Source organism: Arachis ipaensis, chromosome B1 (assembly GCF_059453495.1).
Source record: "Arachis ipaensis isolate K30076 ecotype BB chromosome B1, ASM5945349v1, whole genome shotgun sequence".
NCBI classification, from domain to species: Eukaryota; Viridiplantae; Streptophyta; class Magnoliopsida; order Fabales; family Fabaceae; genus Arachis; species Arachis ipaensis.
This window is the reverse complement of record NC_142436.1, coordinates 49,517,341-49,543,924: the sequence shown is the minus strand read 5'-3', so window position 1 is coordinate 49,543,924 and position 26,584 is coordinate 49,517,341. Positions and strand designations below refer to the sequence as shown.

General features: G+C 38.3%; 1 long non-coding RNA gene and 1 other non-coding gene across 3 annotated transcripts; one reads left to right on the top strand and one right to left on the bottom strand.

Moving 5' to 3' along the window:
• Nucleotides 1-2,573: 2,573 nt before the first annotated feature.
• LOC107630147 (uncharacterized) lies at nt 2,574-24,673 on the top strand. 2 transcript variants are annotated; one of them, XR_015902342.1, is made up of 4 exons: nt 2,574-3,402; nt 5,482-6,334; nt 6,845-6,948; nt 24,004-24,673. It is a non-coding gene; the product is annotated as an uncharacterized LOC107630147 (long non-coding RNA). The 2 variants fall into 2 exon arrangements; XR_001618153.3 differs by lacking the exon at nt 24,004-24,673 and adding an exon at nt 14,922-15,591.
• Nucleotides 18,855-18,962, bottom strand: LOC148576496 (small nucleolar RNA R71). The gene has a single exon (XR_015903858.1). It is a non-coding gene; the product is annotated as a small nucleolar RNA R71 (small nucleolar RNA).
• Nucleotides 24,674-26,584: the final 1,911 nt, after the last annotated feature.

The following is a 26,584-nucleotide window of genomic DNA, read 5'->3' as shown; positions in this document are numbered from 1 at the left end:
ACCCTAATTCTAACCTAATTCTAGAGAGAAGAGGGAGCTTCTCTCTCTAGAAAACTAACTAAAGCATCATCCTACACTAACTAATTGCTCCCCCCTTTGTTCTCTCTTGAATTATGCATCAAATAGCTTCAGAAATGAGTTGGACTTGGGCCTGGAAAGCTCAGAAATCGCCCCCAGCGAATTCACTTTAAACGAGTCACGTGCCGCTCGTCACACGTGCGCATGGTCGACGCATGCGCGTCGCTTGACAAAATTCCTTCTCACGCGTACGCGTGGGTGACGCGTGCGCGTGGACTTCAATTCTCCAAATGCTCATTTCTTCATAAATTCTCCACTTTGCATACTTTTCTCTTCACTTCTTTCATCCAATACTTGCCTTATGAACCTAAAATCACTCAACAAACACATCAAGGCATCAAATGGCATTAAAGTGAATTAAATTTAGCTATTTAAAGGCCTAAAAAGCATGTTTTTACACTTAAGCACAAATTTAGAGAGAATTACAAAATCATGCTATTTAATTGAATAAATGTGAAGAAAGTTGATAAAATCCCCTAAATTAAGCACAAGATAAACCATAAAATTGGGGTTTATCAATCAGCGACCGATTTAGCAAATGATTTTATCAGCAATCGATTTAGCGACCGATTCTCTCGGCAACCAATTCAGCAACAAAAAAGGTGGTCGCTATTTAGCGACCGATTTTATTAGCGACCAATATCGTTTGGTACTAGTTTGGTGGCATTGGTTGAAAATCGGTCGCTAATATCGGTCGCTAACGGTTAACGACCGTTGGTCGCTATTTTTAAATTAGTGACCAAGGTTTTAGCGCCCATCAGAATCGGTCGCTATTCTGGTAATTTCTTGTAGTGTTTGGTTTCATGGTGGGTGTAATGCTCAATTGAGTGGATTTCAGGGGGTGTTTGGATGCTTAAGTAAGAATTTTAAAGCCTTGCCACCCAGATGGAGTCATGATGATCAATTTGAAGACGGCGGTGAAAATAAGGTTTGGAAACCGGATTACAAGATGAAGAACAATTTTGGAAGCTAGGAGCTTGGTTCAACTTTTATCAAAGCTTGGTGCATTTACTTGGAAATCTTGAAGATCACTTGTGGTCCAACCATAGGTGGAGAATAAAGGATGAGTTCAAGCACAAGCCTCCTTAAAAGAGGTCACCAAAACGTCTAACTTAAGGACTTTAAATAAAAGTGCTAGGTGGGAGAGACTCCACTATGATAAAACCTTCCAAACTACACTTCTTTTTTATCATTCTTGTAAATATTTCTTTTAGTTATTAGCTTGATTTGGTAGATTTTTGTTTAGAATTGCATGTTTGAATAGTTAAAATAATTTTTAAAAGATAAAAATATTATTAATTTGGAGCTTAATTTGTTTTTAGAATGTAAATAATAGATTAAAAAAATATTGTTTACGTTTGGATTGTTATGAAAAAAAAACCTCTTGTTTATAATTTTTTCTTAATTTGATTTTCTATTTTGGTTATATTTATTAAGTTTTTAGTTAATTTACTTAATTTGGAGTTCAACTTTGATTTTAAAATATACGATTGCTACACATCCCAAGTATTTTTTTATCCAAGTTTATCCAAGTAGGTTTAACACCAACAAAAACCACTCTCACTAAAAGAGTATCATTACACGTGCTTCTTCTTTCAAATACACTCATACATTCACGCGCTTCTTCTTCTTTTTTCAAATACACACATATGTCCTCCTCTTCTTCTTTCAAATTCACGCATACTCCTCCTTCTTCGTGCACGCAGATTCGTTATCGTCATTACCAACAACACCAATATTTTGCTAATGGATTATTTTTTCAATCGAATTGAATGGACGCATGTGTTTTTGAATTGAATTGAATTGAATTGAATTGAATTGATAATCTCTAAATTGTAGACACAGCTGTTTTGAATTTGATTTTATATAATGGATAATGTTTCGTTCATTTAGTACTTTAAAATTGTTTCACCTTAATAACGTGTTCAACTCATTAACAGAAATCTGTTTAGAATTTGATTTTATATAATGAATAATGTTCCCTTCATTTAATATTATACAATTGTTTCATCTTAATAACATGTTCGGTTTATTATGAATTGAATTGAATTGTTTTGAATTGAATGGACGCAGGTATTCTGAATTGAATTGATAATCTCTAAGAGAGGGAGAAGAAAGAGGAGAAGTAAAAGAAGAAAAGAAAAAAATATGCGTGTGCAAATTTGGAAGAAGAAGAAGAAGAAAGGGGAGGAGAAGAAGAAGGAAAAAAGAAAAACTTGCGCTGATTTGAAAGAAGAAGAAGAAGAAATACGAGGAAGAGGAGAACGAGAAAAAGAAGGAGAAAGAAACAGAAAAAGAGTACGTGATTTAAAAAGTTGTTACAATAACTTGAATAAATTTGAATAAAAATTTTACATCAAATTGGATATAGAATTTTATTCTTTAAAATATTAGAATTTATAAAAAAAAAATCCTTTTTTTAGCTAAAAAAAAAAAATTCTTGTGATACATACACCAATTATACTTACGCACCCACCATTTCAAACTCTCTGTTCAGTGAGTGAGCACGTGGGTTAACGAAACCCCAATCCTTACTCTCAGCTTCCTTTCCCCCTTTCTCTTCTCCCTTCCCTCTCCTCACGGCAGCCCTTCTCTTCTCCATCACAGCCCCGCCATCATCGTCAGACCACCGCTGCCGCCCTCCTTCCGCCGGAAGCCACCATCTTCCTCTTCCCTTTCTTCTTCTCCCTTCTCAGAATCGCCACTAATAGCCCCTGCTTCACCCTGAACCATCCCTTCACCCACAACTGCCGGCGAGCTCTTCCCCCTGTCCGAACCCTAGCTCCGCCAACCATCACCGTCAGCCTCGAACCAGAACCCACCGCGCCGTCGACGAGCCACCGCGACCCTCTTCCCTCTTCTCCCCTTCGCGTGCTCTCTGTCCTCCTCAGCCACACCAACCCTCTTTTCCTCTCTCTATCTCACTCGCAAAACCACCGAACCCGAGCCCAAGACCACCGCTCCAGCATCTCCGTCGCCACCGTCCACCACCGTCGCGGAACCACCCCTGCTTCTTCTCGTCTTCTCCCTCTCGACGCCTCACCTCCGCGAATCACCGCTCGCGCCAGTGCCGCCGTCGAAGCCCAGCCGTTAACTCCTGTTCTGCCTCAGCTCCCTCACTGAACAGAACAGAAGCTCCAGCCCCTCTGTGCGACCCTGCTCCCTTCTCCAGCGCAGAGCCGAATCAGAGACCACCATGGCAGCCTTCTTCTCCCTTCCCGTCGTGTCCAGACCGCCGGCGCTCCACCAGCTGCAGCTGTCACTGCCGCTGCAACCCCTGCTCCCCTTGTTTCTATGTTTTCCTTTTTCCTATTCTACAAACAGGTTTTAGTTCACTTCTCTTTGATTTCTTATCTGATTTACTTAGTTTAGGATTAGTATATGTTAATTTCTGGGATAATTTGATGTGGTTATGATTATTTACTGCTGCTGTTAGTTGAGTTTAGGTTAGAATTAGGGATTTCTGGTTAGAATTGTATATGTTTGGATTTCTGAATTGTTGCTGAAATTGCCGTTGAATTTATATTGCTTGCGCTGGAATCCATGGATTTGATTCTAAATTTCTGTGAGTTACTGGATGCTGATGATATTGTTATTTGGATTGCTGAGGATTGATTGACGACGTCATAGTTAACTAGTTCATTGCTAATTCCATTAGAAAATTGTTGCTCGAATTGTGTTAAATATGTGGGTTTGTACTGGAATATATGGTTGTTGTGGATTGAAACTGGTTCCATTGACAGATTGCTGCTAGAATTGTTGAAACCTGCGGTTTGGTTTGCTTTGATTGGGTTTGCTTGCTGGATAATTAATCATGCTTTCATGCTATTCTTGAGTCTGATATGAAAAAATTGTTTGGATTGATTAATTGTTTATCAACCCGGTGTTTAGTACTTACTTTCTGCCGCATTGTTCAGATATTGCTGCTGGAATTATTTGGAAATGGTTAACTATATTCATGATTTGCTGTTTTGTTGCTGAATTGCTGAAAATTTGCTATTGAGATTGGTTGGAATTTGTTTGATTGTGTGGAGATGCGCTGTTTTACTGCCGGTTTTGATGAATTTTGATGCTGAAATTGACAGTGTAATGCTTGATTACTGCATGTTTGATTGTGTGGAATTGTTTTGATTATTTGGATATCTGTTAATTCAATGTGTTAAGGTTGTTATTGCTGAAAATTTGCTGCTGTTAGGTTACTTTAGAGTAGGATTAGTGTTAGTTCATAGATAATTCATCATGCTATCATGCTTCTTGAGTTTGAATTTTAGTTTGTTTGGACTGGCTTGACTGAATTGCTGCTGAATTACTGAGGTATGTTGCTGATTTGTGCACAATTGATGCTGATTTTGTGAATGGAGGTTGAATGAATACTTGGTTGTGATATTTGATTTGTTTAATTCCTTTGCATGCCGAGTGTTTACAATTTGTCTCAAAGAACTTTCAATGAAATTTTGGTCTAATTCTTGGAAATCAATGCCCGTTTGCATGTTATGATTGTTCTTATGCATTGTTAATGAATTTGATTTGTTCTAATTGACCAATTTGTTGAATTTTTGAATGATTGAGGTCCTTTGACCAATAATACAAGATTAATGAACTTGGTCCTATTTAATCCAATTGTGTTAGCCTTGCATGTCTTGTTTGGTTTTGGGTTATATTAGGAACGATTTTCAATTCGTTAAATTAATCTTGTGCTATTCATTATAGGAAGTACATTGGTGTTGAACTTGTTCCTCTTACTTTGCTTGGACATTGTTCTTGTTTAGTTCATACACTGTTGTTTGTGATTGTCTCTATGACTATTTTGGATTTTGAATTGCATGTTGTAGCTACTATGTGATTTAGAATGTTTGATTTTCTTTGGCATGATTCATTGTTGAGATGAATATTTGCGATAAAGGATTGTGTAAAGTGCTAAACATTTCTCATTGGTTGAGTTTTGAGTATATGTATTATGTGTAAATATCATGTTGGTCTCTTTGAAATTTGAATTTCAATCACTACATATCATATGCTATAAAACTCTTCTTTTGCACAATCTTTCACCATTACATCAATTTTTTTGAATTGCCTAAGTGATTATTGAGCTTCTTGTTGCTTGTTTACTTATTTGTAGCTTGCAAATATGTTGAAAATCACTTTAGGCACACCAATTGAGTAAATTTGAACTTTGATTGAAATAATGTGGCATAGTGCTTTCAATTCTACAATGTGTGAATTTTAAACCGCCGTCAAACTTAGAATTCACACATTGCTTTTCTTCATGTCACAAATTCATAAATTCAACTCATTTTAGTGTATTCAACCTCACTTTCTTGATTTAAATGTTGCTTTGCTTTATTCATCTTGCTTGCGTCACTTGTGTTTATATTTTAATATATTCTCTTTTACATTTTTCAGGATGAGTCATCGTAAGCAACAAGAAAAGCAGAGGAAGCAAGGCAATGGACATGGATGCGCAGGATACCCGTAATGATGAGCATGATTAGTGAAACACCAGCCCCGTTTGGTCCTAGTTCGCGCACAAAGTACTGTGCGACATTCAAGTGTAGAAAACAACCAATCATGTCCTTGTTCAGCCTGAGAAAGGGATAACATATAGCCCTTTAACAACAAAAAGAATGCCAACATGTAGCCTTGAATCAAAACATCTTCCAACTCAGTCTAGTAGAGTTTCAAATTGACCTAAACATGCATACATAAACTTAATTAAAGCAGAGTTTTTCCTAAATTTGTAAACACCGACATCAAAGCAACAACAAAAAGAGTTCAGTTTGATATCATCTAAGTCAACAGCTACACATCAGAGATCATGTCTGCCTCGGAGGTATAAACCCAGGGGTAGGAATGAACTTGAAAAGTCTTGCTGCAGTCCAGGAACTTGCTGCATCCATGGTCTCAGCAGAAATAGCACTTCTGTTTGGTTGGAACACGGGGTCTAAGACCTGATGTTGGAGAACCAGGTGGTGGAGTAGATAGTCCAAATGAAGGTGGAGCCGATATAGGAGCAATCGGGGGACTAGCAATAGGATGTTTTCTTCTTTGGGCATGATTGAAATTGGGGGTGGAGTTGGATTGAGGAGGTGATTGATTCAGGTTAAAGGAGTCTGTTGCAACCTGTAACAAAAAATCGAGTTAATTGGGACACAGGTTGAATAACAATGACAAACCACTATACCTCTTCTGCTCGGGGTGCAGTATGTGAGAGGGGAATTTCGTTTCTGTTCCTGAGATTCCGAATTACCCTTCTTTGGTAATGTCTTTGGAATTTTCTTCTGTTTCTTCTTTGCTTTTGTCTATAACAGTAACACAAACATGTTCATTTAGGGAGATTATAATTTGTAACTTAAACACTAATATGGACGTGTAACAATTTCATAGATATTACCAGTGGAGTCATAGGTGGTGCAGGTTACATTATCATTGTTCATATTAGAACCTTCATCCTATTCATATAAACAAACTAAAATAAGTGGTATTTTAATATGAATTTTCATAGGTGACTCTTAAATCCCTAACAATTTACAAAGTGGTGGAGTTTGAACCCGAATTACCTGGTCTCTGTTCTGGCTTGGGTCAAAGGGTACAATTTGCAACCTCTTTCCCTTAGCAGCTCTTCTCTCCTTCTTTGTCAATGGTTGCTAATTTGGATCTTTTTGGTCATTCTTACAAGTCTTGTAGTAATTTTCAAACTGTCAACGCTTGTTGCACGCCACTTCAAAGGTTTTCCTAGCTTTAATAGTGTGCATCTCACGTTCTACAGGATCTACCTCCATTTCATTTTGGGGCGATGAGCTGGTCTCTTAATATTGGATGATTTTGTCCTTGGAGCATCACAAGGGATCCAATACTCCTCTAAATTAACAGGTTTGATGTAATCCATATATGTTGCTTTAATTGTTACATGGTGAGCCATTTATGCACATATTCCTTTGGCCTGAGTCCAATTTTACACTTTGCTGTAACTGTATGACAGCAAGGCATTCTTGAAAATAAATACAATCCACCCATGCAATCCACAACGAATTAAGTATGAATTAGAAATCAGTGTCACAGTGAGACAATAGATACAAGATAAAGTAAAACATAAATTATCATAAGAATCAAAGTATAAATTAGATATGCCTTGGTCCAGCCCCAATACTTGGTCCAAGACCCTCCATTCCCTCATTGCCTAATCTATCTCTTAAGATATGCCTTCTTTTAACACTAGAATATTTTTTAGATGTCCTCTTTTTAGCAATTCTTGGTGATTGGCTTGGCCTACTACTAGATGAACCACCCTTATTCTCATTTTTCTTAGGTGTTTGTTTTTTTGGGCACATTACTCTTTTTCTTAGTTCTTTGATTCTTATCAGTACTTTTATCTTCAGTTTCATACCCAGCAGTCTCATTACTCGTCTTTTTCTTTGTTGAAACTCCCTCTTTTGGAACTTTTTTCTTCTTTTTCTCTTCCTCACTATTGCTATAATCTGTCCCATATCCTGGAGGAGGAGGTTTGTAAGACTCATCCTCTGTTGTCCCATATCCATCTCTAGATGATGATGATAAAGAATCTAGCACAACAGTCTCCTCAGCCACACTTTCTCCAACTACTTCAGGTATGTCTACCTCGTGTTCAAAATAGATGTACAGCTCATTAGTTTTCTTGTACCTCAACTTATCCTCCCTCATCTGATTAATCTTCATATCTCCTTTAATTACATGAAGTCCAGCTTCTATGTTAGGTGCTTCCATATCAAGCCAGAACATTTGCTTATACTCCTGGTAGCCCAATTCTTTAAACAATTCAACGAAGTCAAAAAAATTTACTTAATCCAAGTAGCAAAGAGCTCTCTCACAGTTTTTGACAAATCTTTTCCCATGGCGAAACACAGAAATGACCATATATTCAGACATCTGCAATCATATTTATTCAAACTTTAATAACATATTCTAACAATAAAAATGTTTAAACAAAAGTTAACCATGATTGCTTTATTTAACTTTTACGAAAATACACAAGATTTATTCGTATTTAAACTTCTCTATAAACAAGACCACAGAGGGTTGTAGACAACAATGGTGCGTTGTTAGAATCAGAATCATAATGTTGGACCACACAAAGCACAAAGGAAAACACTTTCTAAAAAGTCACTAATTTGAACTGTGTGAAGCGTCCTTAGAGGATTCCGTCTAGCTCCATCAACACCACCACCAACCCGCCATCAGCACCCCTTGTAAGCAGCAACGTCGGCGCTTCCCTCCACCAACCTAGCATCTACAGTGGTCTTGACAAGTGAGGAACCTTTTCTCCTAGGGTTTTCTTGTAAATGTGAAGGCTCGTTGGTGAGGTTTTATGGAAACACGTTTGAGAAGCAACTGAAGCGTTACTTTTTGCGCGAACTACGTCGTTTTTAGAGTGAAGGAGTTAGACAACTTAGCCCATGTCCATTTGAATTTGTCCAACTAGGCATTGAATGAACACGTCACCCAGCTCATGTGATAGGTCACGCTTCAAACGTGACAGCTCAACAGTTTCTGTCAACCCTCGTCGGAAAATAACGCATAGGGACCGCGTTGTGTGGCGGAATTAGGGGACAGGGATCGAAGTGGATCGTTTTTATTTTGAGGGGTCGCATCGTCATTCTTGAAAATGGACAGGGGCTAAGTTGGTAGTTCACTTAGCTTATATATGTTGGGCTTGGGCCCAACTTGGGCCCGATTCACATATATGGTCCGTTTGACCCAACTTTGGGTCAAAACCTTTTTTTAGTGTTTTAATGTGCGTTTTAAACATTTTTACCTTCTCAAACATGAATTTTAACTTTTTAAACTTTTTCACTCAATCAATTTTCTCAACTGCAGTACCAGACAGATTTTAGCTGGTATTGTTGGTCAAATTTTCAGTATGCATTTTTACGCAGAAAATATATTTTCCGAATCAAAAATATTCATTGAGTCCAAATATTATATTTAAGTTGTCAAATTAAAATTACTATTTTTTTCAACCATTTTCATCCATATTTAATCAATTACTTATTTAATTAAGATTTGACTGGGTTATACACTATATGGTTTAGAATAAGGAATTGTGGGTTGGTTAAGTTTAGACTTAGGCACACATAACCTAAGTTCTTAGAGAGGTAGGCTATTTGAGTTAAAGAAACACGTGCATCCTCATGTTTTGGGCTTTTCAAAGGCCCTAATAGCCATTTCTGATAGTATAATGAAGCCAAGATGAAAGGGGAAGAAGCAAGTAGTTTTAGATTTTAGTTTTTAGGATGGTTTAGTGAATTCTAGAGAGAGAAACTCCAACTTCTCTCTAGAATTTTAGGGTTTCTAGTTGATTTTCTCTAGTTCTAGGTTTTAGTTTTGTTTAATTGTAGTGTTGAGCTTATAATTTCTTATTTTGCTACTTTAGTTAGAATTTCTTATTACTTTCTCTATTTTGCTATTTTTAGTTTATAAATCATTGTTGGATTCTCATTTTTCTTCAATGCAATTGATATTTTATGTTTTGTTCATGCTTAATTGAGTTGATATTATTACTTTCTTGCATTTGGTAGTTATAGATTTTATTATTCTTGTAATTTATGATATTTTATCATTACAAGAAACATCATTAAAATCGACGGCCAAATCGACGGCTAAGCCGTCGATAATATTAAAAAAAATCGAGGGCAAAATAGACGGCGGAGGTTGTCGCTATTAAGCTTGTCGATTTTTCAAAATTATAATAAAATCGACGGCTTGCCGTCGATAATAATTCATTAAAATCGACAATATTCTCGTCCATAATATGAGTGTGAGAATTTTACCTGCTTAATAAAATCGACAGTTTTGCCGTCAATATTTTTATACAAAATCGACACCATTTCCATCGATATTTGATTCAATAAAATCGAAAAAAGAGTTGTCGATTTAATTATTAAAATAACGACAAATTCATTATCTATATTTTGTTTTCTTTTGTCTATTTTAAATTTAAAAAGCGACAACTTTACCATCGATTTTAATAGCCACATTTTTAAATTATTTTTTCTATTTAAAAAATAGTAAACAATTAATGGAAATAAAATTTTAAATATCAAAATAAAATTTATACAAAAGATAACAAGACATAAATTTTTAAATATTTAAAATGATAGTTTATAGTATATATTAGAGTATAATTCAACTCTATACACTATATAAGGCTTTTTAGGGGGCTTGACTTCTATACCACAAGAGACTTGAGAAACACCATCACCTGCAAACACATAACAAATGAATCACAACTCAAGATCCAAGATAGCATTTGCAAGCAAAACAACTGCAACAGCAGAACATCACGAAGAATATAAGAAGTACCTCTAATGGATCACGGAGAGAGTAAACTGCATTGCTTTCTTTTGGCGCTGAAGACACCAAGATCCCATAACCTTTATTTCCCTCCCTCAGAACCTGTTAGAATAAAAATGAATTCATTTGAGATCACTATTCAACCAAACCACCAGAGTAAATGGAAAAGAAATGTGGACATGAAAGCGCTCATTATTACCTTAAATGCATCTTCATCTGTTGTGTTGTCTCCAATATATATAAGAAGCACATCATCACAATTGCTAAGTCCTAAAAAATGATAAATTTTTATGTCAGTTATTAATGCGAAAACAAAGAACTCTGCTTTTCAAGAAAGGGGATAGCCATTTAACAACAAAAAGAAGGCCAACATGTAGTCTTGAATCAAAACATCTTCCAATCACTCAGTCTAGTAGAGTTTCAAATTGACCTAAACATGCATACATACACTTAATTAAAGCAAATTTTTTCCTAAATTTGTAAACACCGACATCAAAGCCACAACAAAAAAGTTCGGTTTGATATCATCGAAGTCAACAGCAACACATCAGAGATCATGTCTGCCTCGGAGGTATAAACCCAGAGGTAGGAATGAACTTGAAAAGTCTTGCTGCAGTCCAGGAACTTGCTACATCTATGGTCTCAGTAGAAATAGCACTTTGTTGATGGGGGACATTGGTAATTGTTGTCCTTGGATTTACATTCTATTTGGTTGGAACACGGGATCTAAGACCTGATGCTGGAGGACCAGGTGGTGGAGTAGATAGTCCAAATGAAGGTGGAGCCGATATAGGAGCAATCGGGGGACTAACAATAGGATGTTTTCTTCTCTGGGTATGATTGAAATTCGGGGTGGAGTTGGATTGAGGAGGTGATTGATTCAGGGTTAAGGAGTCTGTTGCAACCTGTAACAAAAAATCGAGTTAATTGGGACACATAGGTTGAACAACAGTGACAAACCACTATACTTCTTCTGCTCGGGTGCATTTTTAGATAGGGAAATTTTGTCTCTCTGTTCTTGAGATTCCGAATTACGCTTCCTTGGTAATGTCTTTGGAATTTTCTTCTGGTTCTTCTTTGCTTTTGTCTATCACATTAACACAAACATCTTCATTTAGGGAGATTATAATTTGTAACTTAAACAGTAATATGGACATGTAACAATTTCATAGATGTTACTAGTGGATTTATAGGTGGTGCAGGTTATACATTATCATTGTTCATATAAGAACCTTCATCCTATTCATATAAACAAACTAAAATAAGTGGTATTCTAATATGAGACATGTAAACCCTTCACAATTTTCATAGGTGACTCTTAAACCCCCTAACAATTTACAAAGTGGTCCAATTTGAACCCGAATTACCTGGTCTCTGTTCTGGCTTGGGTCAAAGGGTACAATCTACAACCTCTTTCTATTAGCAGTTTTCTCTCCTTCTTTGTCAATGGTTGCTAATTTGGATCTTTTGGGTCATTCTTACAAGTCTTGTAGTAATTTCCAAACTGTCCACACTTATTGCACGTCACCTCAAAGGTTTTCCTAGCTTTAGTAGTGTGCATCTCAGGTTCTACAGGATTTACCTCCTCTTCATTTTGGGGCGATGAGCTGGTCACTTAATATTGGACAATTTTGTCCTTGGAGCATCACAAGGGATCCAGTACTCCTCTGAATTAACAGGTTTGATGCAATCCATATATGTTGCTTTAATTGCTTGCATGGTGAGCCATTTATGCACATATTCCTTTGGCCTGAGTCCAATTTTACACATTGCTGTAATTGTATGACAGCAAGGCATTCTTGAAAATAAATACAATCCACCCATGCAATCCACAACAAATTAAGTATGAATTAGAAATCAGTGTCACAGTGAGGCAATAGATACAAGATAAAGTAAAACATAAATTACCATAAGAATCAAAGTATAAATTAGAGAGTGAACTACCAACCCAACTCCTGTCCATTTTCAAGAATGATAATGCGACCCCTCAAAATAAAATCAATCCGCTTCGGTCTCTATCCTCGATTTTCGTCGTACAAAGCGGTCCCCATGCGTTTTTCTCCAGCGTGACCTTACGGAAAATGCTGAGCTGGCTTGTTTGGTGCGTGACCCGTCATATGAGCTAGATGACGTGTTCATTCAGTGCTGAGATGGATAAGTTGAAATAGAAAGGGGCTAATTTGTCCACCCCCTTCACCCTAAAAACGACGTCGTTTCAGTTGCTTCTGAAACGGTGTGTTTCCATAAAACACCTTCCTCTAACCTTCACATTTATAAGAAAACCCTTGGTCAAATGCTTCCTCACTTCTCGAGACCACTGTGGATGCTGTGTGGTGGAGGAAAGCGCTGACGTTGCTGCTTACGGTGTTGACGACGTCATAGTTGACGACGATTTGGTGGTGCTGTTGACGGAGCTGGACAGAATTATGTTAGGATGCTGCAGACAGTTCAGGTTAGTGATTTTATATGAAGCATTTGTCCCTTTTGCGTTGTGTGTTCCCTTAATTTGATTCTGCATCTGACACGGAACCATTGTTGTTTGCAACCCTTTGTGGTCCTGGTCATGGAAAAATTCAAATAACCCTGAACTTTGTACATTTTCGAGAAAATTAAATAATACAATGGTGGTCATTCATGTTTAAACATGTTTATTGTTTGGGAGATTTTATTAAAGCTTGAATAAACTGATTGCAGATGTCTAAATATATGGTCATTCTTGTGTTTAACCATGGGGAGAGATTTGTCGGAAACTCTGAGGGTGTTCTCTGCTACTAGGATGGTAAAGTGAAGAGGTTTTTCCCCTTAGACTTGGATTACGTAAATTTTTTTGACTTGGTTGAATTATTTAAAGAATTGAATTACCGGGAGTATAAGCAGATGTTCTGGCTTGAAATGGGAGAACTAAATATGGAAGATGGACTCCATGTAATTAAAGAAGATGTAGAAATTAATTAGATGAGGGAGGGTAAGTTGAGGTACAAGAAAACTGATGAGCTATACATCTACTTTGAACACGATGCGGACATGCCTGATGTAGTTGAAGATGTGGCTGAGGAGATTGTTGTGCTGGATTTATCATCATCATCGTCATCAACTGATGATGGATATGAGACAACAGAGGATGAGCCTTACAAGCCTCCCCCTGGATTTGAGACAGATGACAACGGTAGTGAAGAAGAAAATAAGAGCAAGAAAAAGTTTCCAAAAAAGGGAGTTTCAGCAAAGAAAATGAGTAATGAGACTGCTGAGTATGAAACTGAAGATAAAAGTACAGATGAGGATAAAAGAACTAAGAAGAAGAATAGTGTGCCTAAAAAAACAGTGTCACCTAAGAAGAATGAGGGTAAGAATGATGGTTTAAGTAGTAATACCCCAAGACAATCACCAATAACTGCTAAGAAGAGAACATCTAAAAAATATTCTGGTTCTAGAAGGAGGCATATCTTAAGAGATGGACTGGGCAAGAAGGGGATGGAGGGCCAAAGTAATGGGCCTAGACCAAGTGTTGGGGCTGGACAAACAGAGCAAAGAGATGGGCCTGTAGGTGGATCAGGTGAGGGTCCTAGTATGGGTGATGGGCCTAGTAACCGAAGCTCAGTCCCAACTGAGGTGGAGATGGATAGTGATTATGAGAAACCATATGAGTATGAGAGTGAGGCCTTCAAGAGCCCAGTTTCTTCTGAGGATGAGAGAAGGACATCATATGATTCCTTTAGTGAGGATATTGAGTATGGAGAGGTAGTGTTTAATGTTGGTCAGATATTCCCTACAATGGACTTGTTCAAGAAGGCTTTGAAAGACTACTTTGTATTTGAGGGAAAGAATGTGTTATATATAAAAAATGAGAAGCATAGGCTGACGGCAGCATGTGCTGCTGAGGATTGTCCATGGCTGATTTTCACATCATGGAATAGTGCTAGTAGGTGTTTTCAAGTGAAAACTCTAATAGATGAGCACACCTGTGCCAGAGACTATGGCAGCAACATGACAGATAGGGGCTTGGTGGCCTCGAAGTTCATTAAGAGACTATTTATCCATCCTGATATGAAACCAAGGCAGGCAATGGATTACATGATTGAGGAGTATAATATGCAACTTAACTATAGGATGATTGCGAGGGCCTTGAAAGTAGCTAGAGAGGTGGTCATTGGTAATGCACGGGCACAATATGAAAAAGTTAGAGACTATTTGAGTGAGATTCATCGGAGTAATCCCGGGTCCACAACATTGATGGAGACAATACCACAACCTGAAGCCCTTCCATTGTTTGATAGGTTCTACATTAGTTTAGATGCTTCCAAGAAGGGTTTCATTCAGGGTTGTAGGCTGTTAATTGGTCTAGATGGCTATTTCTTGAAAGGGTATTGATGAGCGGATAATTTATACGCTTTTTGGCATTGTTTTTAGTATGTTTTTAGTAGGATCTAGTTACTTTTAGGGATGTTTTCATAAGTTTTTATGTTAAATTCACATTTCTGGACTTTACTATGAGTTTGTGTGTTTTTCTGTGATTTCAGGTATTTTCTGGCTGAAATTGAGGGACTTGAGCAGAAATCAGATTCAGAGGTTGAAAAAGGACTGCTGATGCTGTTGGATTCTGACCTCCCTGCACTCAAAGTGGATTTTCTGGAGCTACAGAACTCAAAATGGCGCGTTTCCAATTGCGTTGGAAAGTAGACATCCGGGGCTTTCCAGCAATATATAATAGTTCATACTTTGGCCAAGAATAGATGACGTAATCTGGCGTTCAACGCCAGCTTTCTACCCAAATCTGGCGTCCAGCGCCAGAAAAGGATCCAAAACCAGAGTTGAACGCCCACACTGGCACAAATACTGGCGTTCAACTCCACAAATGGCCTCTGCACGTGCAACACTCAGGCTCAGCCCAAACACACACCAAGTGGGCCCCGGAAGTGGATTTATGCATCAATTACTTACTCATGTAAACCCTAGTGACTAGTTTATTATAAATAGGACCTTTTACTATTGTATTAGACGTCTTTTTGACCATCTTTGGATTACCTTATGATCCTTTGATCACGTTTTAAGGGGGCTGGCCATCTCGGCCATGCCTGGACCTTCACTTATGTATTTTCATACGGTAGAGTTTCTACACTCCATAGATTAAGGTGTGGAGCTCTGCTGTTCCTCAAAGATTAATGCAAAGTACTTCTGTTTTCTATTCAATTCATCTTATTTCGCTTCTAAGATACCCATTCGCACCCAAGAACGTGATGAAGGTGATGCTTATGTGTGACGTTCATCACCATTCTCCCTTATGAACGCGTGTCTGACAAACACTTCTGTTCTACATGAAATAAGCTAGAATGAATATCTCTTAGATCTCTTAACCGGAATCTTCGTGGCGTAAGCTAGAATGATGGCAGCATTCAAGAGAATCCGGAAAGTCTAAACCTTGTCTGTGGTATTCCGAGTAGGATTCAATGATTGAATGACTGTGACGAGCTTCAAACTCGCGATTGTTGGGCGTTAGTGACAGACGCAAAAGGAGGGTGAATCCTATTCCAGCATGATCGAGAACCGACAGATGAATAGCCGTGCCGTGACAGGGTGCGTGAGCATATTATTCACTGAGAGGAGGGGATGTAGCCACTGACAACGGTGATGCCCTTGCATACAGCCAGCCATGGAAAGGAGTGAGACTGATTGGATGAAGATAGCAGGAAAGCAGAGGTTCAGAGGAACGAAAAGCATCTCCATTCGCTTATCTGAAATTCCTACCAATGATTTACATAAGTATCTCTATCCCTCTTTTATTATATCATATTCGAAAACACCTTTATCACTTTATATCTTCCTGACTGAGATTTACAAGGTGACCATAGCTTGCTTCATACCAACAATCTCCGTGGGATTCGACCCTTACTCACGTAAGGTATTACTTGGACGACCCAGTGCACTTGCTGGTTAGTTGTATCGAAGTTGTGACAATTATGAATTAAGATCAAAGCACCAAGCTTTGGAGCCATTACCAGGGATTGTTCGAGCCTGGATATCACAATTTCGTGCACCAAGTTTTTGGCGCCGTTGCCGGAGATTGTTCGAGTTTGGACAACTAACGGTTCATCCTGTTGCTCAGATTAGGTAATTTTTTTTTTGTTTTCTTTTCAAAAATTTTTCAAAAATCTTTCAAAAATTTTCTCATCTGTTTTCGAAAAAAAAAAATATTTTCAAAAAAATTTTTATTCAAAATTTTTAAGAATGAATTCTAGTGTTTCATGAAGCATGTTGAAGCCTGGCTGGCTGTAAAGCCATGTCTATTCCTTTGGGAATGAGTATGTCAGGCATGTCATATCTGAATTACATGATGAAGCTTGGCTGGCCATTGGCCATGTCTAGTGTTTTGGACCGGAGCTTTCATTGAAGGCTTGGCTGGCTAGTGAGCCATGTCTAATTCCTGGACTGAAGCTTTAGACTAAGAATGCAAGGTTCCTGGAATTCATATTAAAAATTTTTGGAATCCTTATTTTCCTTTTTCAATTAATTTTCGAAAAATATGAAATAAAAACCCAAAAAAATTAGAAAATCATAAAAATCAAAAATATTTTTCTGTTTCTTGTTTGAGTCTTGAGTCATGTTATAAGTTTGGTGTCAATTGCATGTGCATCTTGCATTTTTCGAAAATTCTCATGCATTCATGGTGTTCTTCATGATCTTCAAGTTGTTCTTGGTAAGTCTTCTTGTTTGATCTTGATGATTTTTTGTTTTGTGTATTTTCTTGTTTTTCATATGCATTCTTGAATTCTTAGTGTCTAAGCATTAAAGAATTCTAAGTTTGGTGTCTTGCATGATTTCTTTGCATTAAAAATTTTTCAAAATTGTGTCTATGATGTTCATCTTGACATTCATAGTGTTCTTGATGTTCATCTTGACATTCATAGCATTCTTGCATGCATTCATTGTTTTGATCTAAAAATTTCATGCATTGCATAATTTTCATGTTTTTCATAAAAATTTCAAAAATCAAAAAAACATCTTTCCCTTTTTCTCTCATCAAATTCGAAAATTTGAGTTGACTTTTTCAAAAAATTTTTAAAATCAAGTTGTTTCTTATGAGTCAAATCAAATTTTCAATTTGAAAATCTTATCTTTTTCAAAATCTTTTTCAAAAATCAAATCTTTTTCAAAATTCTTAGTTATTTTCGAAAATTTCAAAAATATTTTTCTTATTTTTATACCAAATTTTCGAAAATAACATAATCAATTAATGTTTTGATTCAAAAATTTGAAGTTTGTTACTTGCTTGTTAAGAAAGATTCAAACTTTAAGTTCTAGAATCATATCTTGTGATTTCTTATGAATCAAGTCATTAATTGTGATTTTAAAAATCAAATCTTTTTCAAAACTAATTTCAATCATATCTTTTCAAAAATATCTTCTTATCTTATCTTTTTCAAAAATATCTTTTCAAAATATCTTTTCTAACTTCCTAACTTCTTATCTTTTCAAAAATTGTTTCAACTAACTAACTAACTTTTTGTTTGTGTCTTAACTTTTTCAAAACTACCTAACTAACTCTCTCTCTCTCTCTAATTTTCGAAAATATCTCCCCTCTTTTTCAAAAATTTCTTTTTTATTAACTAATTATTTTTATTTTTAAATTTTAAAAATTTTTCGAAAATTTCTAACATTTTTCAAAAAACCATTTTTCAAAAATCACTAACTCTTTTTCAAAATAATTTTCGAAAATTATACCTCCCCCATCCTATTCTATTTATTCATTCATATCCTAACATCTCATCTCACATCTCTTCCATCCGTACAGTTGTGCTTCTTCCTTTACATCACATTCTTTGTCTCCCCCTCTTTTCTTCCACTCACAAAGGGATCCCTATACTGTGGTATAAAGGATCTCTATTATTATTATTATTTTTCTGTGCCTTCTTCTTTGTCATATGAGCAGGAGCAAGGATAAGAACATTCTTGTGGAAGCAGATCCAGAACCTGAAAGGACTCTGAAGAGAAAATTAAGAGAAGCTAAAATACAACAATCCAGAGATAACCTTTCAGAAATTTTCGAACAGGAAGAGAAGATGGCAGCCGAAAATAATAATAATGTAAGGAAGATGCATGGTGACTTTACTGCACCTAATTCCAATTTACATGGAAGAAGCATCTCCATTCCTGCCATTGGAGCAAACAACTTTGAGCTGAAACCTCAATTAGTTTCTCTGATGCAGCAGAACTGCAAGTTTCATGGACTTCCATCTGAAGATCCTTTTCAGTTCTTGACTGAATTCTTGCAGATATGTGATACTGTTAAGACTAATGGAGTAGATCCTGAAGTCTACAGGCTCATGCTTTTCCCTTTTGCTGTAAGAGACAGAGCTAGATTATGGTTGGATTCTCAACCCAAAGACAGCCTGAACTCTTGGGATAAGCTGGTCACGGCTTTCTTAGCCAAGTACTTTCCTCCTCAAAAGCTGAGCAAGCTTAGAGCTGATGTTCAAACCTTCAGACAGAAAGAAGGTGAATCCCTCAATGAAGCTTGGGAAAGATACAAACAGTTGACCAAAAAGTGTCCTTCTGACATGCTTTCAGAATGGACCATCCTGGATATATTCTATGATGGTTTATCTGAGCTATCAAAGATGTCACTGGACACTTCTGCAGGTGGATCCATTCACCTAAAGAAAACGCCTGCAGAAGCTCAAGAACTCATTGACATGGTTGCTAATAACCAGTTCATGTACACTTCTGAAAGGAATCCTGTGAGCAATGGGACGCCTATGAAGAAGGGAGTTCTTGAAGTTGATACTCTGAATGCCATATTGGCTCAGAACAAAATATTGACTCAGCAAGTCAATATGATTTCTCAGAGTCTGCATGGAATGCAAGTTGCATCCAACAGTACTCAAGAGGCATCTTCTGAAGAAGAAGCCTATGATCCTGAGAACCCTGCAATAGCAGAGGTGAATTACTTAGGTGAACCTTATGGAAACACCTATAACTCAACATGGAGAAATCATCCAAATTTCTCATGGAAGGATCAAAAGCCCCAACAAGGCTTTAATAATGGTGGAAGAAACAGGTTTAGCAATAGCAAGCCTTTTCCATCATCAACTCAGCAACAGACAGAGAACTCTGAACAAAATGCTTCTAATTTAGCAAATCTAGTCTCTGATCTATCTAAGGCCACTGTAAGTTTCATGAATAAAACAAGGTCTTCCATTAGAAATCTGGAAGCACAAGTGAGCCAGCTGAGTAAAAGGATCACTGAAATCCCTCCTAGTACTCTCCCAAGCAATACAGAAGAGAATCCAAAAGGAGAGTGCAAGGCCATTGACATAAGTGCCATGGCCGAACCTGTGAGGAGAGGAGAGGACGTGAATCCCAAGGAGGAAGACCTCCTGGGACGTCCAGTGATCAATAAGGAGCTTCCCTCTGAGGAACCAAAGGACTCTGAGGCTCATCTAGAGACCATAGAGATTCCATTGAACCTCCTTATACCCTTCATGAGCTCTGATGAGTATTCCTCTTCAGAAGAGAATGAGGATGTTACAGAAGAGCAAACTGCCAAGTTTCTTGGTGCAATCATGAAGCTGAATGCCAAATTATTTGGCATTGATACTTGGGAAGTTGAACCTCCCTTGTTCATCAATGAACTAAGTGATCTGGATCAACTGACATTGCCTCAGAAGAGACAGGATCCTGGAAAGTTCATAATACCCTGTACCATAGGCACCATGATCTTTAAGGCTCTGTGTGACCTTGGTTCAGGAATAAACCTCATGCCCTTCTCTGTAATAGAGAAACTGGGAATCTATGGGGTGCAAGTTGCTAAAATCTCATTAGAGATGGCAGACAGCTCAAGAAAACAGGCTTATGGACAAGTAGAAGATGTATTAGTAAAGGTTGAAGGCCTTTACATCCCTGCTGATTTCATAGTCCTGGATACTGGAAAGGAAGAGGATGAATCCATCATCCTAGGAAGACCTTTCCTGGCCACAGCAAGAGCTGTGATTGATGTTGACAGAGGTGAAATAGTCCTTCAATGGAATGAGAACTCCCTTGTATTCAAAACTCAAGGATCTCCCTCTACAACTATGGAGAGGAAGCAGAAAAAGCTTCTCTCCAAGCAGAGTCAACCAGAGCCCCCACAGTCAAACTCTAAGTTTGGTGTTGGGAGGCCACAACCAAACTCTAAGTTTGGTGTTGAACTCCCATATCCAAACTCTAAGTTTGGTGTTGGAGAGTTTCAACAAAGCTCTGCACATCTGTGAGGCTCCATGAGAGCCCACTGTCAAGCTATTGACATTAAAGAAGCGCTTGTTGGGAGGCAACCCAATGTTTATCTAATTCTTATTTTTATTGTTTTTCGTGTTTTCTTAGGTTCATGATCATGTGGAGTCACAAAATAAATAGAAAAATTGAAAACGGAATAAAAAATAGCAGAAGAAAAATCACACCCTGGAGGAGCATCTGTCTGGCGTTCAGCGCCAGAACAGAGCATGGTTCTGGTGCTGAACGCCCAAAATGGGCAGCTTCTGGGCGCAGAACGCCAGAACAGGCATGGTTCTGGCGTTCAACGCCAGAAATGGCACACAAATGGGCGTTGAACGCCCAAAATGGCCACCAACCTGGCGCTGAACGCCCAGAGTTGGATACAAAGGCATTTTTACATGCCTAAGGGGTGCAGGGATGTAAATCCTTGAAAACCTCAGGATCTGTGGACCCCACAGGATCCACTCAGGATCTGCGGACCCCACAGGATCCCCACCTACCTCCACTCACTTCTTCTCACCACTCTCTTTCACACAACCCCATAAACACTCTTTCCCAAAAACCCTTCACCAATCACCTCAAACTCTCTTCCCCATCACCTCTTCACCACTCACATCCATCCACTCTTCCCCATAAACCTACCTCATAAACTCCACCTACCTTCAAAATTCAAAACCAATTTCCCACCCAAACCCACCCATATGGCCGAACCATAACCCCCCTCCCTTCCCTATATAAAGCCCTCCATTCTTCTTCAAATTCACACAACACAACCCCTCTATACCCTTCTTGGCCGAACCACATCACCCTCTCCCTCTCCTCCATTTCTTCTTCTTCATCATCTATTCTTTTGTTTATTGCTCGAGGGCGAGCAATATTCTAAGTTTGGTGTGGTAAAAGCATAGTTTTTTTTTGTTTTTCCATTACCATTGATGGCATCTAAGACCGGAGAATCCTCTAGAAGAGGGAAAGGGAAGACAAGAGCTTCCACATCCGAGTCATGGGAGATGGAAAGGTTCATCTCCAAAGCCCATCAAGACCACTTCTATGATGTTGTGGCCAAGAAGAAGGTGATCCCTGAGGTCCCTTTTAAACTCAAAAGAAATGAGTATCCGGAGATTCGACATGAAATTCAAAGAAGAGGTTGGGAAGTTCCAACAAATCCCATCCAACAAGTCGGCATCCTAATGGTTCAAGAGTTCTATGCCAATGCATGGATCACCAAGAACCATGATCAAAGTAAGAACCCGGATCCAAAGAACTATGTTACAATGGTTCGGGAGAAATACTTAGATTTTAGTCCGGAAAATGTAAGGTTGGCGTTCAACTTGCCATACATGGAAGAGAACGCACGCCCCTACACAAGGAGAGTCAACTTTGATCAAAGGTTGGACCAAGTCCTTATGGACATATGTGTAGAAGGAGCTCAATGGAAGATTGACTCCAAAGGCAAGCCGGTTCAACTAAGAAGATTGGACCTCAAGCCTATAGCTAGAGGATGGTTGGAGTTTATTCAATGCTCAATCATTCCCACTAGCAACCGGTCTGAAGTTACTATAGACCGGGCCATCATGATCCATAGCATCATGATTGGAGAAGAGGTGGAAGTTCATGAGATTATACCTCAAGAACTCTACAAGGTGGCTGACAAGTCCTCCACCATGGCAAGGTTAGCCTTTCCTCACCTCATTTGCCACCTATGCAATTCAGCTGGGATTGACATAGAGGGAGATATCCTCATTAAAGAGGAAAAGCCCATCACTAAGAAAAAGATGGAGCAAGCAAGAGAGCCCAGTCATGGAGCTCAAGAGGCGCAAGAAGCTCATCACCATGAGATTCCGGAAATGCCTCAAATGCACTTTCCTCCACAAAACTATTGGGAGCAAATCAACACCTCCCTAGGAGAATTGAGTTCCAATATGGGACAACTAAGGGTGGAACATCAAGAGCACTCCATCATGCTTCATGAAATAAGAGAAGATCAAAAAGCAATGAGGGAGGAGCAACAAAAACAAGGAAGAGACATAGAAGAGCTTAAGGACATCATTGGTTCCTCAAGAAGGAAACGCCACCATCACTAAGGTGGATTCATTCCTTGTTCTTCTTTCTTCTGTTTTTTCGTTTTCTATGTTATGTGCTTAGCTATGTTTGTATCTTCATTACATGATCATTAGTAGTTAGTAACTTTGTCTTAAAGTTATGAATGTCCTATGAATCCATCACCTCTCTTAAAAGAAAAAAATGTTTTAATTCAAAAGAACAAGAAGTACATGAGTTTCGAATTTATCCTTGAACTTAGTTTAATTATATTGATGTGGTGACAATGCTTCTTGTTTTCTGAATGTATGCTTGAACAGTGCATATGTCTTTTGAAGTTGTTGTTTAAGAATGTTAAATATGTTGGCTCTTGAAAGAATTATGACTAGGAGACATGTTATTTGATAATCTGAAAAATCATAAAAATGATTCTTGAAGCAAGAAAAAGCAGCAAAGAACAAAGCTTGCAGAAAAAAAAAGCGCGAAAAAAAAAATAGAAAAAAAATAGAAAGAAAAAGAAAAAGCAAGTAGAAAAATCCAATAACCCTTAAAACCAAAAGGCAAGGGCAAATAAAAAGGATCCCAAGGCTTTGAGCATCAGTGGATAGGAGGGCCTAAAGGAATAAAATCCTGGTTTAAGCGGCTAAACCAAGTTGTCCCTAACCATGTGCTTGTGGCGTGTAGGTGTCAAGTGAAAACTTGAGACTGAGCGGTTAAAGTCAAGGTCCAAAGCAAAAAAAGAGTGTGCTTAAGAACCCTGGATACCTCTAATTGGGGACTTTAGCAAAGCTGAGTCACAATCTGAAAAGGTTCACCCAATTATGTGTCTGTGGCATTTATGTATCCGGTGGTAATACTGGAAAACAAAGTGCTTAGGGCCACGACCAAGACTCATAAGGAAGCTGTGTTCAAGAATCATCATACTGAACTAGGAGAATCAATAACACTATCTGAACTCTGAGTTCCTATAGATGCCAATCATTCTGAACCTCAATGGATAAAGTGAGATGCCAAAACTATTTAAGAGGCAAAAAGCTATAAGTCCCGCTCATATGATTAAAGCTCTGTTTCATTGATAGTTTGGAATTTATAGTATATTCTCTTCTTTTTATCCTGTTTGATTTTCAGTTGCTTGGGGACAAGCAACAATTTAAGTTTGGTGTTGTGATGAGCGGATAATTTATACGCTTTTTGGCATTGTTTTTAGTATGTTTTTAGTAGGATCTAGTTACTTTTAGGGATGTTTTCATAAGTTTTTATGTTAAATTCACATTTCTAGACTTTACTATGAGTTTGTGTGTTTTTCTGTGATTTCAGGTATTTTCTGGCTGAAATTGAGGGACTTGAGCAGAAATCAGATTCAGAGGTTGAAAAAGGACTGCTGATGTTGTTGGATTCTGACCTCCCTGCACTCAAAGTGGATTTTCTGGAACTACAAAACTCGAAATGGCGCGCTTCTAATTGCGTTGGAAAGTAGACATCCAGGGCTTTCCAGCAATATATAATAGTCCATACTTTGGCCAAGAATAGATGATGTAAACTGGCGTTCAACGCCAGCTTTCTACCCAAATCTGGCGTCCAGCGCCAGAAAAGGATCCAAAACCAGAGTTGAACGCCCAAACTGGCACAAATACTGGCGTTCAACTCCACAAATGGCCTCTGCACGTGCAACACTCAGGCTCAGCCCAAACACACACCAAGTGGGCCCCGGAAGTGGATTTATGCATCAATTACTTACTCATGTAAACCCTAGTGACTAGTTTATTATAAATAGGACCTTTTACTATTGTATTAGACGTCTTTTTGACCATCTTTGGATTACCTTATGATCCTTTGATCACGTTTTAAGGGGGCTGGCCATCTCGGCCATGCCTGGACCTTCACTTATGTATTTTCATACGGTAGAGTTTCTACACTCCATAGATTAAGGTGTGGAGCTCTGCTGTTCCTCAAAGATTAATGCAAAGTACTTCTGTTTTCTATTCAATTCATCTTATTTCGCTTCTAAGATACCCATTCGCACCCAAGAACGTGATGAAGGTGATGATTATGTGTGACGCTCATCACCATTCTCCCTTATGAACGCGTGCCTGACAAACACTTCTGTTCTACATGAAATAAGCTAGAATGAATATCTCTTAGATCTCTTAACCGGAATCTTCGTGGCGTAAGCTAGAATGATGGCGGCATTCAAGAGAATCCGGAAAGTCTAAACCTTGTCTGTGGTATTCCGAGTAGGATTCAATGATTGAATGACTGTGACGAGCTTCAAACTCGCGATTGTTGGGCGTTAGTGACAGGCGCAAAAGGAGGGTGAATCCTATTCCAGCATGATCGAGAACCGACAGATGAATAGCCGTGCCGTGATAGGGTGCGTGAGCATATTATTCACTGAGAGGAGGGGATGTAGCCACTGACAACGGTGATGCCCTTGCATACATCCAGCCATGGAAAGGAGTGAGACTGATTGGATGAAGATAGCAGGAAAGCAGAGGTTCAGAGGAACGAAAAGCATCTCCATTCGCTTATCTGAAATTCCTACCAATGATTTACATAAGTATCTCTATCCCTCTTTTATTATATCATATTCGAAAACACCTTTATCACTTTATATCTGCCTGACTGAGATTTACAAGGTGACCATAGCTTGCTTCATACCAACAATCTCCGTGGGATTCGACCCTTACTCACGTAAGGTATTACTTGGACGACCCAGTGCACTTGCTGGTTAGTTGTATCGAAGTTGTGACAATTATGAATTAAGATCAAAACACCAAGCTTTGGAGCCATTACCAGGGATTGTTCGAGCCTGGACATCACAATTTCGTGCACCAGGTATTATGGTGGAAAATTGCTGAGTGCAGTGGACCAGGACGCAAACAACTATTTTTTTTTTATCATAGCATACGATGTTGTCCCTAATGAATGTAAGGATACCTGGAAGTGGTTCCTAACGCTGTTGCAAGATGACTTGGGGCTGGTGACGCAGCATGGATGGAATTTTATAAGTGATCAGCAGAAGGTAATTCAATTAGGCCGTTTGTTCTCTTTTTTATGAAAAATGCAAGTGATATCTAAACTGTTAAACTGTTTCTGTATGTCTAACACTTGCAGGGGCTAGAATTAGCTATCAAGGAAGTAATGCCTAATGCACACCATCGAAATTGTGTGCTACATTTTTGGAAAAACTTTATCAAGCATTTCAAGGACCAACAAACAAAGCAAATGGTATGGGAATGTGCAAGATGCACAACTTTTCAAGAATTCAATGCATGCATGGAGAAAATGAAGAAAATCAATCATGGTGCATGGGAGTATTTACAGTGAGTTGATCCGGTAGTGTGGACTAAAGCTTATTTCAGTCATGGTCCGAAGGTGGATAATATAACCAACAACATGTGTGAGGTGTGGAACGCAAAGATCGTAGAGTATCGGGGGAAGCCAATCTTAACGATGTGTGAAGACTTGAGATGCTATTTAATGAGAAAAATGGCAACACACAAGAAGAAGCTAGAGAGTCACAGCGGTCACTTGGCACCAGTACAGCAGAAGAAAATGGACAAGTTTGTGAAGCCTAAAGCTAACAAGTGGAGAGCCATTTGGGCTGGAGACAACGATAGGGTGCACTTTGAGGTTCACAGAGGAACAAGTAAGGTTGGAGTTAACCTTCAACAAAGGACCTGCACTTGTAATGTTTGGGAACTTACTGGTAAAATTGTTTATTAATCCATCATTATTTGAGTTATTGTAACTTATGTGTTATTTTTTACTTTGCTTTATTGGGGTGTTGTGACATTGATTTGTACATCATTCATATAACCTTGTGGATTGCATGTCTGGATTGTGCTTCTTGTTAGGCATGCCTTGCTGTCATGCTATTGCAGCAATGTATAAAATT